The sequence below is a fragment of the Lacerta agilis genome, chromosome 16, assembly GCF_009819535.1.
Source record: "Lacerta agilis isolate rLacAgi1 chromosome 16, rLacAgi1.pri, whole genome shotgun sequence".
NCBI classification, from domain to species: Eukaryota; Metazoa; Chordata; class Lepidosauria; order Squamata; family Lacertidae; genus Lacerta; species Lacerta agilis.
Window position 1 is genome coordinate 22,539,502 of NC_046327.1, and position 18,092 is coordinate 22,557,593.

Genomic DNA, 18,092 nt, shown 5'->3' on the forward strand with positions numbered 1-18,092 from the left:
CCGCTCCTCCACATGCAGCTGCTGGGTGACCTTGGGCTAGTCACACTTCTTTGAAGTCTCTCAGCCCCACTCACCTCACAGAGTGTTTGTTGTGGGGGAGGAAGGGAAAGGAGAATGTTAGCCATTTTGAGACTCCTTCGGGTAATGATAAAGTGGGATATCAAATCCAAACTCTTCTCTTCTTCTTCTTCCTGCCCGCTGCTACAAAGCAGGGCGTGCTCAAGACTCCCCATGAGCCCAGCTTTTGCAAGACTTGCAAAAATGACACGGGGCTCCATGAGCAGCCATGCGCCCTGGCCCTGTGAGCCCAGCACTGCTTTCGTGAGTGTCACTGGGCTCGCAAGGAGGGTGCCATAAACTGTTGCACCCTTCTTACGGTGCTCCCCAGTTGGATTTATTCAACAGAATAAATCCTTTCTCGCACAGAAGGGCCTTCAGTCTTCTGAGGCCCCCACTAAAACAGAAGTGGAGGAAGGCGTCTCATCGTGTTTTGCCAATTCCTCCTTTCTCTGCAGCCTCGCCACACTGCTCTGGAGAGGAAAGATTTCCAGCAGATTTCCAGAGGGCCACAGGGGAAAGGGGAAATTGGTGGAAATTGCTTTCATTAGTCGGTGCCAGGAGCGCATGGCCTTTCCATGGAGAGAACTCCACTCTCGGGATCTTTATTCATTTTTATTTGAAACGTACTTAGCCTGCTTTTAAGGATCAGAAACCATTTCAAAGCAGCTTAGGGTGGAATGCAGTAGAATACAGCTACAGATAATTGATAATCGAGCCAATGCAACCAATCAAATAAACCATGGATAATAAAACACCCAGCTATAATAAAACCACAAACATTTTAGCACCAAAGCACTACAGCACGATAAAAAACTGCCACCAAAACTTGGAGGAGTGGGAACAATGGGGTCCTCAGGGCTTTCCTAATACCTGAATGGAAAGGACCTGTTGGAGTAATAACAACAACAGCAACAACAACAATTTATTATTTATACCCCGCCCATTTGGCTGGGTTTCCCCAGCCATTCTGGGCAGCTCCCAACAGAATATTAAAAACATCAAACATTAAAAACTTCCCTAAACATGGCTGCCTTCAGATGTCTTCTAAAAGTCAGATAGTTTATTTCCTTGACATCTGATGGGAGGGCGTTCCACAGGACAGGCGCCACTATTGAGAAGGCCCTCTGCCTGGTTCCCTGTAAGCTCATTTCTCACAGTGAGCAAACTGCCAGGAGGCCCTCAGCGCTGGACCTCTGTGTCCTGGCAGAACGATGGGGGTGGAGATGCTCCTTCAGGTATACTGGGCTGAGGCTGTTTAGGGCTTTAAAGGTAAGCACCAACACTTTGAATTATGCCCGGAAACATACTGAGAGCCAATGTAGGTCTTTCAGGGCCGGTGTTAAATGGTCTCGGTGGCCATTCCTAGTCTAGCTGCCGCATTCTGGATGAATTGTAGTTTCCGGGTCACCTTCAAAGGTAGCTCTACGTAGAGTGCATTGCAGTAGTCCAAGCGGGAGATAACTAGAGCATGCACCACTCTGGTACCTGATTTCCAAGACATGGGGCCACTGCAGGAAACTTCCTCATCCTTAAATTCATCAGCTTAAATCTCGGATCCAATCTCATATGTACGTTAAACCCTGGTTAGCATGCCCTCAGGACCAGTGCTAGGGTTTCTTGCACCCTAGGCAGACCACCTTCTGACGCCTGCTTTAGCGGGAGGTGGGGGGCGGTGGAGAGGCAAGCAGCAGTTTCTCCGCTGTAGTGGAGAAGCTGCTGCTCGCCCGTCCCGTCCCCCAACCAAGCCTGCTTTAGCGGGAGGTGGGGGGCAGTGGAGAGGCAAGCAGCAGTTTCTCCACTACAGTGGAGAAGCTGCTGCTAACCCGTCCCGCTGTCCCACCCAAGCTTGGCCAGTGCCCCCTCCATTTTGGCACCCTAGGCAATTGCCTAGTTCGCCTTAATGGATGTGCCAGCCCTGCATGCACTTAAAAGGAGGGGAGTGGAGAAACAGGATCCTATGGTGTGGAAAAAATATGCCCATTCTTTAGCATGCCTTCCGCAGCCCATGTGAGTTATTCAGATTAGGCAAACTTGTCTGGCTCTCTTCTCACTTTGCATAACACATTTTGCCATCTTGACAACTTACGTACCAATTCTAGTCATGCTAGTCGTGGCATGGGGCAAGGACCTTATAGGGCACATAGGTGCCAACTCTATAGGTCTGAGGTGTCTTCAGCTCCAGCCAAAGTCTGTTGGGATGGGGCTGAGCCTCACCCCCAAATCTTGAGGGGCAGGGTCTTGCGATGGCGGACCTCACTGGGGCCTTGCGGTGGTGGCTGTGAGCCTTGCCGGACCTCACTAGGGCTCATGGCAGCAGTGGCGGGCCTTGCAGGAGCCTTGCAGCATGACACATGATGTGTGATGTCCCCCACTTGCATGCAATGTCTCGGCCCCCTGCAACATTGGGCAGAACTCAGCATCTTCGACAGGGCATGAAGCCCCACCTGGTTCAGCAAATCTTCTAGCTTCTGAGATTTTGGCAGGCACTGCTACCTGAACATTTTCAAGCATACTTTAGCAACCGAAAAGATACAGGAGCTTTCTTCTCAAAGCAGAGATGCTCAGACAGCTGAATTTTGCACCATATTTTGTGCTCTGGGAGAATGTTGGCATGCACACAGCTCTAGTTACCCCCCCAAAGTGGGTTTTTGATGACCTTCCTTGGGCTGGGGTCTGTGATGAAGGAGCCCTTAGACAAGGAAAGTGACTCAGGGAAAATATTATTTGCAGGTTGATCTATATTATATTTGTTTTCCAACCCCAGCCTGCTATTGCCTGAGGAACTGACGTCTTCCTTACACTTCAGCTAGGTATATTTTTAGAACCAAAAACCCTTTAAAAGGCGACGTATCGATTCCTTCCATCCCTCACGTATTCGGCCTTTCTGTTTTAGAATCATATTCCACTGTTCTCTTGTAACGTGACCTCGGCATCAATATTCCTATTATCTTCCATGCTTGTGTTCTGAAATAAACCAGATCCCCACAGGGTTGTGTTTTTTTTGCCATAACCCAAATGTGCCCATTTCCATTTTAGCCTTTCAGAATATTGTCAGTGACAACATCACGGGATCCCTCTTGCATTCTGCAGCCTATATAAGAATAATAAATGTTGGGGTGGGGGCTGTCTCCTCAGAGGCATTCCAAGCCTCTTCCATAAAGTCTCAGCTGCTGTTTTTATTAACTATATTTTTTACAACAACAAAAATCTCTCGCCATTTTAGTTAGATAAGGGAAATTTATACAGACAGTCTTCAAACCAATTGCTCAGTAAGAAGTAAACATGTTCCCATCTTCTGATGCACTGGCCGAATAAGTACAAATGCACTGGCATCTTCAATGAGCACTGGGGCATGTGGAGGTTGTTGGGTTTTTTAAACCAATTATTATATTAACATTAAATAAATAGCATGCTAGACTTTGCAGGGGGTTTTTTTCCTTTCACTTTGACAACCCATATATATTCCAATTGTAATTGTTTAAATTTGTTTTTTCCACTGTTAGCTTGTTTCATGTAATTCGTAGCAAAATGTATATTTCATGTTCGGTGCATGCGCCGTTCTCAACAACAGCTTCTGAACATTTCTGACTCTATGCAAACAATCGCTTCTGTGCTTTGACAGCATGACAGTGCAGCCTCATCTGATTATGTGCAGTCACAGTTGCATGTTTTGCTAAGTGAACACCGTGCGACTGCAACAAAGTTGTTGCATGATACACATTGTGTTGTGTTGTGTTATGCATACAAGTTCAACGCTTAAAGTGTATGGTTAGTTCAGCAGCAATTGTGTGGGTGCTTATATTATTGATCTTAGTCTTTAGGATCTCAACATGATCAACAGGTACAGATAATATATTTATTATTAACATAAAAATGAGGCCACACATTTATTTTATATCCCATGTAAAGCGAGTCTGCCATAGTTGAGGAGTCCAAAAGTTTTTTTCCCCACTGGGACCTGAACCCAGCAGTGTGTCTAAACTGTGGTTTATCTCACTTCAGACAAACCATGCACAGTAGCCAAGCTTTGTTCTATCGCTTAACACTTGTGATTTGTCAGGGGAGATGAAAACCATGAGTCTGGGATCAGATGTAAGGTAAAGGAACAGAACCCCTCCACGGTTAAGTCCAGTCAAAGGCGACTATGGGGTTGTGGCGCTCATCTCGCTTTCAGGCTGAGGGAACCAACGTTTGTCCACAGACAGCTTTCTGGGTCATGTGACCAGCATGACTAAACTGCTTCTGGTGCAATGGGACACCGTGACAGAAACCAGAACGTACGGAAACGCCAGTTACCTTCCCGCCACAGCGGTACCTATTTATCTGCTTGCACTGGCGTGCTTTCAAACTGTTAGGTTGGCAGGAGCTGGGACAGAGCAATGGGAGCTCACCCCATTGCACAGATTCGAACCCCTGACTTTCTGATCAGCAAGCCCAAGAGGCTCAGTGGTTTAGACCACAGCGCCACCCGCATGTGGATGTAATGCTAAGCCATACCATGACACAGCTCACAGCAGCATGGAATGACCAGAAGAGGCGTGAGTCCCAATGAACTTCTCTCCAGAAACCCATGCTTGCTCATTCACACTAAACCATGGTTTTGGCTTAAGCATTATGTGCAAACTGGCTCACCATACCAGCTCTGCTCTTAATTAGAAGCATGCATTCCTGTAAATCCTGTTTGTTCTGCTATATGGTCCAATTTGGCAACCAGAAAAGAAATGTCCTCAAGACTGATTTGAGAGTAGAGAGGCAGTCTTTTGTGTGAAAGAAGTGGGCTGAAAGGTAGATATCATCGGGGGGGGGGGGGAGTATGGGAATCTGTACTTGATTCTGAATTTGATCAGAATCATGAAGGGCTGCCTGCCTTGCAGACAGTTGATATCGGAGTCTCCCTTTCTTCCCTTGCACAATGGTCTGTGTGCACAATATGAATGCAAAGCAAGAATTCTGGGCACTGTGGGGTTGTAACTCTGTGGGAGGTATACTACAACCCCCAGAATTCTTTGAAGGAAATAATGTGCTTTAAAAGTACAGCTTATGCATTGTACACACCCAACTCACTTCCGCAGTGAGCTTGTGTATCCTCTTTTGTTTGCATGCCCAAGCGACACTTGTGTGCTGTGGCAGGAACAAGCAGAATAACCAGACTGACTGGAACAGCGATTTAATGTCTAAACATATCTGGGCAATGACTGTATGCCTGAGATTCTTAAGAGTAGCGAGTACCGTTTCAAAGCTGCCTTCAGCTAAGGCTGGGTTCCTGTGCAACTCTGGCGTGGCATAGCTAAGGTAAAAGGTAAAGGACAAAGAAAAAAGGGAAATGGCTTCTATTTGACATAGCGCAGCAGCATGATGTTTGCTTCGTCGGTGTAAAACACAAACCCAAATTGTAAACCACTAGAATGGGGATGGGGGAACCTGCAACTCTTGAGATGTTTCTGGATCCCATCCCTTCATCCCTGACCATCATTCAACCATCCCTGGAGTTGATAGGAGCTGGAATCTAACAACATCTAGAGAGCTGCTGGTTTGTCATCTTGCAGCTCCATGCAGTTATAGAGTAGCTCGATCTCTCTGCTGTTTGGCACCACTGCAGGGCTAGGATCCAAAAAAGGCTAGGATCCAATGCAGTGGGTTAAAAAAGAAAGAAAGAAATCCAACAAGGTAAAGGTAAAGCTAAAGTATCCCTGGACAGATAAGTCCAGTCAAAGGTGACTATGGGGTTGCGGCGCTCATCTGGCTATCAGGCCGAGGGAGCCAGTGTTCGTCCGCAGACAGCTTTCCAGGTCATGTGGCCTGCATGACTACACCGCTTCTGGCACAACGGGACACCGTGACCGAAGCCAGAGTGCACGGAAACGGCGTTTACCTTCTGGCCACAGTGGTACCTATTTATCTACTTGCACTGACATGCTTTTGAACTGCTAGGTTGGCAGGAGCCGGGACAGAGTAACAGGAGCGCACCCCGTCGCAGGGATTCGAACCCAATCGGCAAGCCCAAGAGGCTCAGTGGTTTAGACCACAGCGCCATCTGTTCCCCTTATAACTCTGGTGTGGCATAGGTGGTCAGCAAAACTGCTCCTCTGCACACCAAGAAGCCCTGGACTTTATGGGGAAGACGGTTTGCTGAGGATTTCCACCGTCACCCTACCAGCTCCTAAGCGATTTGGGCTTGTGCCAGTGTGGCTGGAGCAGCTATCAGTTCTGACAGCTGCTGTCAATACCCGTGGATAAGCCTCTTCCAGCTGTCTCTCAGCACCTTCGTCCATCTGCTCACGTGCTCATGAACCCTCTGACAATGTCCAGGCCCCTCTTGTGGAAGCCTTAGAGGACATCTGAGCAGCATGCTGACCATGGGGAGAAGCATGGAAAAGCTGGTGTGGGGAAGACTGTGCAAACTGGGGTCTGAGCAGTCCCCAGTCGCAAGAAATGGACTTCCTGACAGGTGGGGGATTTGGCAAACAGCAGCATCTCATAAGGACAGGGTTAGGTGGAGGGATATCAAAAGACAGAGGGTGGGTTATCGTGACCCTTCAGATGATGGTGCTTCCTGCCTCAGAGTGGCAGGGAGGTCACAAGGGCTCTATGGGGCAATCATAGCCTGCTCTTATAGTAAATTATTGCTTACATCGGGACAGGGGCGTTCCCCCAGGAAATTAAAATTTCCCAGTGTCCCTTATTGACTGTCCAGAATTAATTTAAAACGAAATGGCATGGGGAAAGTAGTCTTTAAAAAAAAAAAAGAATATGGCCTTGAATATTCCCAATGCAGAAAGATTGGGAATCTAAATATAAGCAATTGTATGAACTTTTGTTGCTTTTTATTAGAAGTTGTTGTCATTTTTATTAATGTTTTTTGTGAGGTTTTTTGTAATTGTAAGTTTAAAAAAATAATAATGATGTTTTTAATGTTGTGTTATAAATTGTTGTAACTTGTCCTGGGAGCTTAGGATGATGGGAGTAAATAAATTACAACAACAACAGCAACCCCTCCACTTCATTCTATGTTCAAGATTATTTGTGCTCATGATGGTAGCAGGGCTGCTATGCATGATTCTGCTTTCAGCATTGTTCCATCCGCAGAAGTTTTGAGTTGGACATGCTGCTGGTCCTGTAGCTTCCGGTTGAAATCAAGTAAACTTTTTTCATACCAGAAATGTCCCAAGAGGGCAATTGTTGTTGTTTTTGTTCTACTTTTGTTGTGCTAGAGTACAACAGTGCCCCTACGGATAGCAACGGTGCAGGAAGACTGAGCAAGCACCGCAAAGCAACAAATAAAGTGGAATGATGTGTCCAGCATAAATCCACCACTAATGTACTATCATTTCATCAATAGCATGTCATGGAAAAAATGCAAGTGTATTTACTTGCATCAAGATGTAGCAGAAGTTCCGGGGACCAATTAGCTGCACATTTGCATGATGCATGATGCTTATGCGTCACTGGGGTTAAATTCCCCTACACGGCAACCACTATAGGGAAGATATTTCACAAGAACTTATAAGAGCTTCCCTTGATATTTAGCTTGAACTTCCTCTGCTGTGAAGAGCCCAGCTTGAACGTCTGCTAGCTTTCTCTGATCCCCTGTGAGAGCCCCAGGCTCATTGCTCAGGCCAAAACCAACAGGCATGCCTGGTCTCAGGGGCATGTGCAGAGTTCCAGTTGAACTGCGCCTCTTGGGAACACCAGATTCTCTCAAATGAAAATGTTCTTTCCCCCCAACTAGTCTGCTATTAGATCCTCAGAGGCTTCAAAAGGACAGGAGTCGTATTGTCTGCAACAGATGGCTTTGTTATGGCACATTGTTTCTGGGTTGCAAAGCTGCTGGCTCAGAAGTGAAGTCCCATTAATTGTCCGTCATAATTAGGCTAACAGCTTGGAAGCTCCTGTGTCTTGACTATGAATTTTTTTGGGTAGTTCTGTGTTGTTATTGTTAAACTCTGCCGGAACGAGCCTGCCTTTGTCCCGAGGATTGTTCAGCAAGAGTTGCTTCCCTGCCCCCCCCCCCAGGAGGAGCAATGATCACACAGCTGCTGTTTCCCTTCTTCATAAAAGTGAATTGTTCCCTGCTACCAAAGTAACCAAAATTAGGCCACTGGGGGAAACGATCAGATAAGTAATTGACGCAATAATACAGAGTCTAATCCGATTAAGGAGATTTGTAAGGATCGGACCATGTGTTCCTGAGGAGTTGTTTTTCTTGGGTGATGGGATGGAAAACACCTGAGGAACAGAAGAAGGGTCAACAAAGTTGTAGCAAAGTTGTAACAAATGCTGAAGGGTGCTTCGCTAAAGGAGTCCGGGGGGCGTGTCCGTGTCCGGAGCCGTGGAAGGTGAGGGCCTAAGGCACGCCCCATATCGGTGATCACAGGGTGAGATCCTAGCTGATGTGCAGCAGCAGGGATCACCCATCTGTGGTTATCCCTTCCCGGACTGCCAGTGTGACGTACTGGAGTCGGATATAGCTAGTTAGGTCCAATGCCTAATGCCAATACCGCTCAACATCCGTTACCAATAAAGTTGTGGCCATTTCTCACCCATTTAACCTTATCTATGGTGTCTTGTGTTTTATTTTCCATGGGAGGGGGCGGGATGTAGACATGCAAAGAGGACCACTCATAAAATGCATCACAGGAGAATGGTTAGTATTGGTTAAAACTCAGCAAGTCCTCCGAGGTGCGATTTATGCATCATCCCAGGCACTCTTAAGAGAAGAAACCCCTGGTTCTTCACTTGCTGAGTGAACACAGCTTCATAAGTTGTATTCTGCAATGTTACTGCCACAAATTATGGTTATTATTATTATTATTATTATTATTATTTGAATTTATATGCCACCATATACCCAGGGGTCTCAGGGTGGTTCACAGAATAAAATCAAGATATAAAACCACAGAATACACAATAAAAATAAAAACAACAGCCCAATCGGCCCCCCCCTATTTTTTTTTTAATAGATGCACATTTTAAAATAGAGAGATAGATGCAAAATCACAGGACATCGGTTTGAAATGATCTCCAAACAATTCCCATTAAATCTAATAGATGCAAAGGACCGCTCATGCCGCCACAAAAACCAGCCAGCTGTTAGGTAACAGTGTTGACTATGGGAACAATAAAAAAGACTGCAACCCCAGTCGTAAAGTGGCATGCAGAATGTGCGGAACCGTTTTGGTGAAGCAATTGTCCCATCTGATAAGGGCTAGACCAGGCAGGCAAAAATCGGATAACTACTTGGAGTTATGCTTTGTGTGGCTCGAAGCCATATTGTTGCCAAGGTTGGCTGCCACCCCGCATTCTCTGCTGAGCGGCAGCAAAATTCCAGGGGGTTCCAATCGTTCACCCAGGGTTTGTGCTACTTTGAAGAATTGAAGATGCAGAGGAGACTGCCGTAGCTTTAAGATTTTTTTTAAAAAATAATCTCATTGCTTTTATTAAATTACTTCTTGTGTTAATGAGATTTGAAGTTTCCGAATCTCTGGACTTCCCACCTTCCCCTCCATGGGTTCTGTTGTTAAACCTTTTCTACCGCATCTTTTTCAGTAATCCAAGCTTTTTTTTATATAAATCCATTATCTCCATAGCACTCGTTACATTACAACTGTTATTGCAGTCCTGCTAATGTTTTCATCTGCTTATAGTGGTCTCGAAGATAAATTATAAAAAAAATTCCCATTCCTTGCTAAAGTTTTGGTCTTCTTGGTTCCTGAGCTTCCCGGTTAATTTTGCCATTTTGGCGTAGTCCAACAGTTTAATTTAATTTGCCATTCTTCTCTGGTAGGGACTTTGGCTTCTTTCCATCTCTGAGCTAGTAGCACCCGTGCTGCTGTCGAAGAAATATTATTTATTCACATATTTACACCTGGAGGGAGTCCAGATTTTACAGCATGGTCATTTCAAGCGGGGCTTGTTCCTCATAGCAGTGCAGCCCTGGAGTCAAAGGCATCTCTGCAGCCAAACTGCAGCCAGATTGCCCAAGAGGGATCTCAGTCTCTGTTCTTTCTCCTCTTCTTCCCAGCACACCTTGCTAAGGATACTCTTTTCCCATCACTTCACACACGCATCCCATCACCTTGGCAACCTCTGTCTGCCCAGGTCCAAGATTCCTCTTAGATGGGACATCAACAGTTTATGGTCAGCAAACTTTTTCAGCAGGGGGCCGGTCCACTGTCCCTCAGACCATGTGGTGGGCTGGACTATATTTTGGGGGGAAATATAATGAACAAATTCTTATGCCCCACAAATAACCCAGAGATGCATTTTAAATAAAAGCACTCATTCTACTCATGTAAAAACACGCTGATTCCTGGACCGTCCGCAGGCCGGATTTAGAAGGCAGTTGGGCCAGATCCAGCCCCCGGGCCTTAGGTTGCCTACCCCTGCCTTATGCGATGTAAATGCCTCTAACCCAGGGAAGGCCCTAGCTTGGAAAGGAAACTTAGCTTGTGTTTTCTCACTGGCCTCCAATCATCCCTTCACTACTCCAAATAATCAAAATCCTACCATTTATTAATTTCTAGGGTTTAGGGGGTCCCCCCCCAAAAAAACTATAACAATATTTAAAAGTTCCCAGTGGGTGCTAGATCTCAACAGGTGAAGAAATCTGTTAAGGAAACAATTTGCTTAGCTTGCTGTGGGCCGTAATAAAGGTTGTGTTATTACTGCACTTACTTCTTCTTCTTCTTCTTCTTCTTCTTCTTCTTCTTCTTCTTCTTCTTCTTCTTGTTGTTGTTTAAATCAGCCTCATTCAACTGTGGCTTCCTGTTTAAGAAAAGTTTATATAAAAGGGGGGGAACTAAGGACAGTTAATTAATTGCATAGTGCTTATGAAAATGATTGGTGGTAGTGATTGTATTATGACTAGTGGGGCAGCAATAAAACTGCTAGCACATCTGCAAAGCTAAGCAGCGTCTGGTAGGGTTTCAAGTTGGATGGGGGACTGTGTCTTGAAATTCCTGCGTTGCAGGGGGTTGACCTAGATGACCCTTGGGGTCCCTTTCATCTCTATGATTCTAAAGTTAGTTAATTTTAAATTCTTCTAATGCGAAGCAGAAAAGTTGCTTCCCAACAGCCAACAGCCTTTGCTTTATCGCTTGTGCAAGTTGCTTGACCTTAAAAAAAAAGTGTCACTCATTCTCTTATATGAATATACTTTAAGCCTCTATTAGCTGCAGAACAGAATATTACAGAGTCTTTCCCCTCGCTTACGCTGAAGTGAGTCAGTGGGCAGAATCAAAGGGCCCTTCTGTCACTGTCTGTTCAAAATATGGTCCACGTGAAAAGTGAATTGCCTGTGTTATCTGCCACAAGCATCTAATGTTACATTGAGGGGTTTTTTTTGGGGGGGGGGGTCAAGAAGACAATGGAACGGACATCTTGTTTCCAACTGCGCAGCTCTTGTTCAAAACCATAGGGTTTTCTTTTTCTAATATTTTGAACCGAACCCCAGAGTGGCTGTACGGATACAGCCCATTATGCATCAAATGTGTGCTGCTTTATATTGTTCCTGAAGGAAGCACATTTGTCTAGCCTTTGCAGACAGAAGAAGCCATATTGTTTCGTACTGAACAGATGGATTTTTTTTTACATTAGTTACTGTGTCGGTCTTGTTCTTGCTATTATGGACAGCTTAGCCCAGGGGTCAGCAAACTTTTTCAGCAGGGGGCCGGTCCACTCTCCCTCAGACCTTGTGGGGGGCCGGACTATATTTTGAAAAAAATATATGAATGAATTCCTATGCCCCACAAATAACCCAGAGATGCATTTTAAATAAAAGCACACATTCTACGCATGTAAAAACACGCTGATTCCTTGACCGTCCACGGGCTGCATTTAGAAGGCGATTGGGCCACATCCGGCCCCCGGGCCTTAGTTTGGGGACCCCTGGCTTAGTCTTTTGTTTATCGAGTGGGAGGGGACTTTTCCATGCAAAGACTCCAGTCTGACCAGAGGTGTCCTGTACACCTTTCCCATCCTGTACAGAAAGGGGTTTTCAGCAACTGCAAATATGTTATGCAAGTTTGGGGTGTGGCAGAGACTGCATCTGCCAAGGTCATCTTCTGCATAGCTGTTAGATAGTCAGAGTGAACCTAAGCAGGTGTTGGTCTGTTGAGTTTCTGGATGCAGACCTTCCAAGTGTCCCTATTTTCCAGGGACAGTGCCAGATTTACGGAAGCCACTTCGGTTTCTGATTTGATCATGGAATGTCATGCTTTTCCTTAGGACGTCCCTATTTTCATCAGAGAAATGTTGGTGGGTATGGTAAGATGTCCCTACTTCTACTGGAGAAATGTTAGAGGGTATGGAGTTACACAACCCCCAAGCCATTAAAAAACTTCCCTATACAGTGGCACCTTGGTTCTCAAACTTAATCCGTTCTGGAAGTCCGTTCCAAAACCAATGTGTGCTTTCCCATAGAAAGCAATGCAAAACAGATTAATCTGTTCCAGACTTTTAAAAGCAACCCCTAAAACAGCAATTTAACATGAATTTTACTATCTAGTGAGACCATTGATCCATAAAATGAAAGCAATAAACAAGGTACTGCAGTCACACAATCAATCAGTCAGTAGCTGAACTGGGTTCCACACAGTCGCAAAAACAAAACAAAAAAGAGACGCAAAAAACAAAAATGCAAAATAAATAGCAAAAACAGACAGACGCTCAAAACGGAGCATGTTTGGCTTCCAAATAAAGTTCACAAACCGGAACACTTACTTCCGGGTTTGCAGTGTTTGGGTTCCAAGTTGTTTGAGTACCAAGGCATTTGAGAACCAAGGTGCCACTGTACATGGCTGCCTTCAGATGTCTTCTAAAGTTTGTATAGTTACTTATCTCCTTGGCTCGGGGGACGCTTGGAGGGCCTGTTCTCAATTTTCTAATGAGGGACTCTGCTTCCTGCCACAAACCCTAATGGTGCACATTGTGCCTTATGTTCCCAGGATAGGATGTACTGCAGGAAAACAGGTTTTGCAAACACACACACTCCTCCAGCAGCAGAAACCGATCTGTGATTTACCAGCACGTAGAAAGGAGCAAAATGTTGGGTGGCCTGTGACTACCTGCCCTTCTTGTGCATTTCCCAACAGAAGGGTCTCCTTGGATGCAATTGACGTGCTTGCTGCAGTTCCCACGCTGACAAGGCCGGGTTGCTTGATGTCTGCGTCCAAATGGCAACTGACGTATTTCTAACAATCGGCGTGGCTAATGCAAGGGATCGGCTCCGATGGGATTTCACAGTTTTCGACGCTCCTGTCCTTGAAATGATGGAAAAGCATCATGTGCCTTCAGTTGGCAATTATCACAGACAGTGCATCTCTGGGCCCATCACAAAAGCTTTTAAGCTTGTCAGCTATAGCTTTAGGATTCCCCTCCCCCCTTCCTAAGGTCTATTTTGCAAGCCTGGTTTTTTTTTTTAATGATCATTTGTTCTTCGGGGAGAGAGAGTGCATGATGTGGCAAGAAAGTGGTTCTTTCCTGCTTAAAGTATATGTATTACATTTAACCACTTCTGCTAGAAGGAGATCGTTTAAGGAACCCAGGGTCATTGGGAAGGAGTCCTGTGTTGGTTTTTGCAAGGGCAGTGAGCAGGGATGGGGGAGGAAATTGATTCAGTGTGCATTTAAAGCCAACACTGTCAAACTTGGACTTTCCAAAACAATATGAGAACCGAAAAACCTTCAAGATTCTCACTCCTCCGAATTTTGCAATGCAGTTCTCCAAGCAAACAATAATTACAGAAATGAATATATTAAGAAGCAGATATACTAGTGAAAATGTCATTAAAAAGTGCACTATATGAGGAGAAACTGCTTGCAAAAAATGTGCACATTAGTCAAAAACACATACGAAAAATGTGTTTATTAGGAGAAATTTGCTTTAAAATGCTGAGGAATTCCCACGAGTATTTTTTTTTAAATGCAGATTGCTGCAGAAAGGTAGAGAGCTGGATCTAAGATTGGAAAAACGAGAAATTGACAGAACCAAAATTGACAGGGACAACTGAGATGATCTTTGGCCTATGTTTGGATTCACTGGTGCTCTTGGGAAGGAGGGGTGAGAAGCGTTGCAACCGCCTCCTACAGGATAAAAAAGAAAAAATGGTTCTTTGAACTGGGGATGCCAGGGAATACCGATTAAAACAGGAGCAGAAATTGCCAGTGCTCACTTATTCATCCCATGTCTGGAACAGAGAACAATCCAGCGAATACAAATCATCATTTGTTGCTGCTGCTCCCGGGGCGACGGAGCGAGCGGCGGCACATGGGGGTGACAAGTGGCGTCCCCTCCCGCCACTCCCTATGCACCGCCGGTCACCCCGGGAGCAACAACGCTGCACGGACGGGGTGCTCGCTCGGCTGTGTATTGTTGCTCCCAGGGTGACGGAGGGAGCGGCGGCGCGTAGGAGTGGTGGGAGGGGCCGCTGCTTGTCACCCCCACCCTCCCCTGTCACCCGGGGCGTATCGTCCCCGCTGCTCCCCCTAGCGACGCCCCTGCCCATCCCTGCCCTAAGGACTCAATCACTATGCACTCCAGTGCCTATACTGACTCTACTATTCTAAGGTAAAAAGGTAAAGGACCCCTGGACGGTTAAGTCCAGTCAAAGGCGACTATGGGGTTGCAGAACTCATCTCGCTTTCACGCTGAGGGAGCCAGAGTTTGTCCACAGACAGCTTTCTGGGTCATGTGGCCAGCATGACTAAACCACTTCTGGCGCAACAGAGCACCGTGACAGAAACCAGAGGGCATGGAAACGCTGTTTACCTTCCCGCCACAGTGGTACCTATTTGTCCACTTGCCCTTGCATGCTTTCAAACTGCTAGGTTGGCAGGAGCTGGGACAGAGCAACAGGAGCTCACCCCATCCCGGGGATTTGAACCGCCAACCTTCTGATCAGCAAGCCCAAGAGGCTCAGAGGTTTAGACCACAGTGCCAGCCGTGTCCCTCCACCATACTAGAATACTAATATTTGTATAGCACAAAAAGGGGAAAATATCCTAGACCCATGTGCTACTGAAAGTCTTGTCTGAATTGTCACATAATTCTCATCTTCTTGCACAGGCAGAAAGGCAGATGAACCAATGTCCCAAACACTAAGCAAGAGGTAGCATCCAGAGGCGTGAGCCGATCTCACAAAATGCGAAGCACGTGAACAACTCCGCTGGGTTAAAGCCAACATTAAGTACACACACGTAAGTCTCGCGGCACGGTTGGATTCAGTTTATTCATTTGGGTTCTGAGTCAGATCATTCATCCTGGGGGAGGGCAGAAAAGCCCAAAGCAAACAGAAGTCATGCTACCTTTTAACCACAGCAAATTTGGAAAGATCATGACAGGTTGATCAATAGCTGCTGAAGTGCTTAGCTGCCTTCCTTTGCAGGCGTGTGCACTTAATTCAGCAGCTTGTTTCATCTAGGACTGCACTTTTTTGCATAACTTTGGCCTAAACCTTAGGCCCTAAAGAAAGCTCTAGAAAGGGAGAAGCCATTTTGGCCCAGCTATGCATTTAAGAAAAGTTAACAGTTTGCTGTGACTGTGCCTTTCTGGACTATTTATTTCCTCCCAGCTAGCACAGAGGAAGCAAACCATGGTCCCTGGCTTAGCATTGTGTCTGAACTCAGGATTGTGGTTTGTGTCACTCTGACAAACCATGGTTGGCAAGCCAAGAACAAACTCAAGCTACAGATTGTGGTTTGTTGAGAGTGAAACAAACCAAAAAGCCCTGGTTCGGATAAAATCGTGGTTTGCTTCCTCTGTGTATTAGCAGGGGAAAGAGACAGTCTAGAAAGGCACAAACATGATGCACCATTAACCATGGCTGGCCACAACGTACAAATGAGGCCTGCATGAGGGTTGCATGGGTCAGTGGGCTACACTATATGGTTACACACCAACCCAATCTCTCAGTGGTGCAAGATTTCAGGAGTCTAGGTGTTTATCCAGGGTTTGTGTTTCCTTTGGAAATGAGGCAGTGGAAACTGTGGTTTCTTTATGATATATGGTTTATTTACACGTATATATGCAACCTGAGCCAATGATGGAGGGGCCCACAGCATTACACTCCAATAGGTTCTTGCTTCTCCCATGGCCACAGTCTTGGATGCCAGCAGAAATCGGAAAGGCCTTCTGTCCCCCTGCTCAGCGTTCTGCATTTAACCAACACCTTTTCTGTCTAGCCCACATCCCAGCCAACTCTGCTTTTCCCCTGCTAACTACCCCCCAGGGAAAGGGGAGGCTCATTGCCACCCATCACAGAGTATCTCCTTGTTAATCACCTATTTCCTCTCTTCTATTCTCCCTAATGGCTCTTCTCCAGAGAGATTTCCAGAGCACAGAAAATCTGGTTTGGTCTGTATTTCAACACTGCTAAATTCAGCATCTACCAGCCCATCTCAGTACTCCAAGCAATGATTTAACCCCAACACTCACTAGACCTAGGAATTTAGCGGAGAATCTGGCACCCAGGAATTTAGGGGAGTCAAGGCACCCACAAACTCATACCATTATATTATGCAATTGTCTACATGTGATTTGCTCACTATACTTTTTTTTTTTTATAAAAATTTATTGGCATTTTTTCTTATACCACCTAAACCCAAATCCCCACCAACAGTTATACAAATACAAAACAAATAAACTTATAAAACAAATACAAACATTGCCAAGCTTCTTCCTCTTATTTAAACCTCTCATCAAAAAATTTCTTTTTCCGAATCTTGACCGTGACTTCCCCTGCCTTTTCACCTTCGGTTTTATAACCTTACCCTATTTCTTTAACCATTACTTCTAAAAATATAACACAATTATATTTATAAAAACACAACAATTGTCTTAATCAACTTGTTCTATACTTCATCCTATACTAAATATACTGACAACATCTCCTCAGAAATCATCATAAAAATTTTAAACTAATTCTTAGCTTATTCCTTTGTCCTTTAGTCTGCTGCTAATAACATAACTTCAGATATCTCCTTTCTTGTAAAAAACAAAGCTAAAAAACTATGGGTCTTCCCACTCCGATTCCAGCACATCGTATCAAACCATATTTTACTTAGTGCTTCACCCCACACCCCCTCTATCCATTATCTTTTTCCTGGTGTCACCAGAGCCAAGTTCCCCATTGTCCTCTTTTTCCAAGTGACCACAGATCCAGGCACAGTTCAGAGCACTCTTTGCAACGAGTTTCAGGGTATCCAATTCATCTTCTTTCGGCTGCTCCTTTTCTTGAAACCATTCTTCTTCTTCTTCTTGTAAATATCTTGATTCCTTGTCCCTTGCCCCCGAGCTCACACCTCGGGGACTGGATATAACAAAACCTATCGTCGTCTTGGGGCTGCCACCCCCAAAAAACGAACATTTTTCCCGGAGTAGCCCCTCCACTTCTCCCCATCCTTCAAACAGCCCCCTCAGCTCCTTGCAAAGGTGTCCTTCCAAAGTGTCAAAATTTTTAAAAGCCTCATCTGTGGGAAGTATACCTTCTTTCAGTTCCCCACACAAGGCTTTCACCTTCCGATAAATAAGTTCCACTCTCAGCTCGATGATCCTTTGTTCATCCGTTAATCCAGGGTTGAAGACAAGTTCGAAAACAAAGTTCAGCATGACGGAGGAGGGGGGTGGGAGTAAGTATCGAATTGCAGTTCCTATCTCTATGTTCCTCCTTTGTAAGAGTTGTTTTTCACCTCAGTTCAAACTTTTCGTCGCCATTTTTTCCTGAAGCCAGAGTACAAAGACTAAAACTTTAAATGGAAATATCTTTCACCAATCCGCTCCCCAGAGGGAAATTTTAACAGTCTCACTCATCAAACTTCAAATACTTTGTAGCCAGTTCTGTAGCAGCAGTCACTCAAACTGGTTAACTTGTTTCATCCGAGGGGAGGGAGGCAGGCTGCCTTTCTCTTTCCCCCGGGTCGTCCAAAAAACATACTATAAAGTCCAATTCTAGTACTCACAACTACCGGGTTCTTCAGATCGAAACATCACAGGTAGAACTTCGACGCTCAATTCGGGATCTGTCGCCGCATTTACAT

General features: G+C 45.4%; 1 protein-coding gene across 1 annotated transcript in view; it reads left to right on the forward strand.

The window, feature by feature from the left end:
• FRMPD1 (FERM and PDZ domain containing 1) overlaps window positions 1-18,092 on the forward strand; it is a 72,195-nt gene that overhangs the window by 15,739 nt on the left and 38,364 nt on the right. Inside the window, exon 2 of the mRNA XM_033173514.1 lies at window positions 15,124-15,254. The gene's annotated coding sequence lies outside the window, so the exon portion shown is untranslated. The remainder of the gene's footprint in view (window positions 1-15,123; window positions 15,255-18,092) is intronic.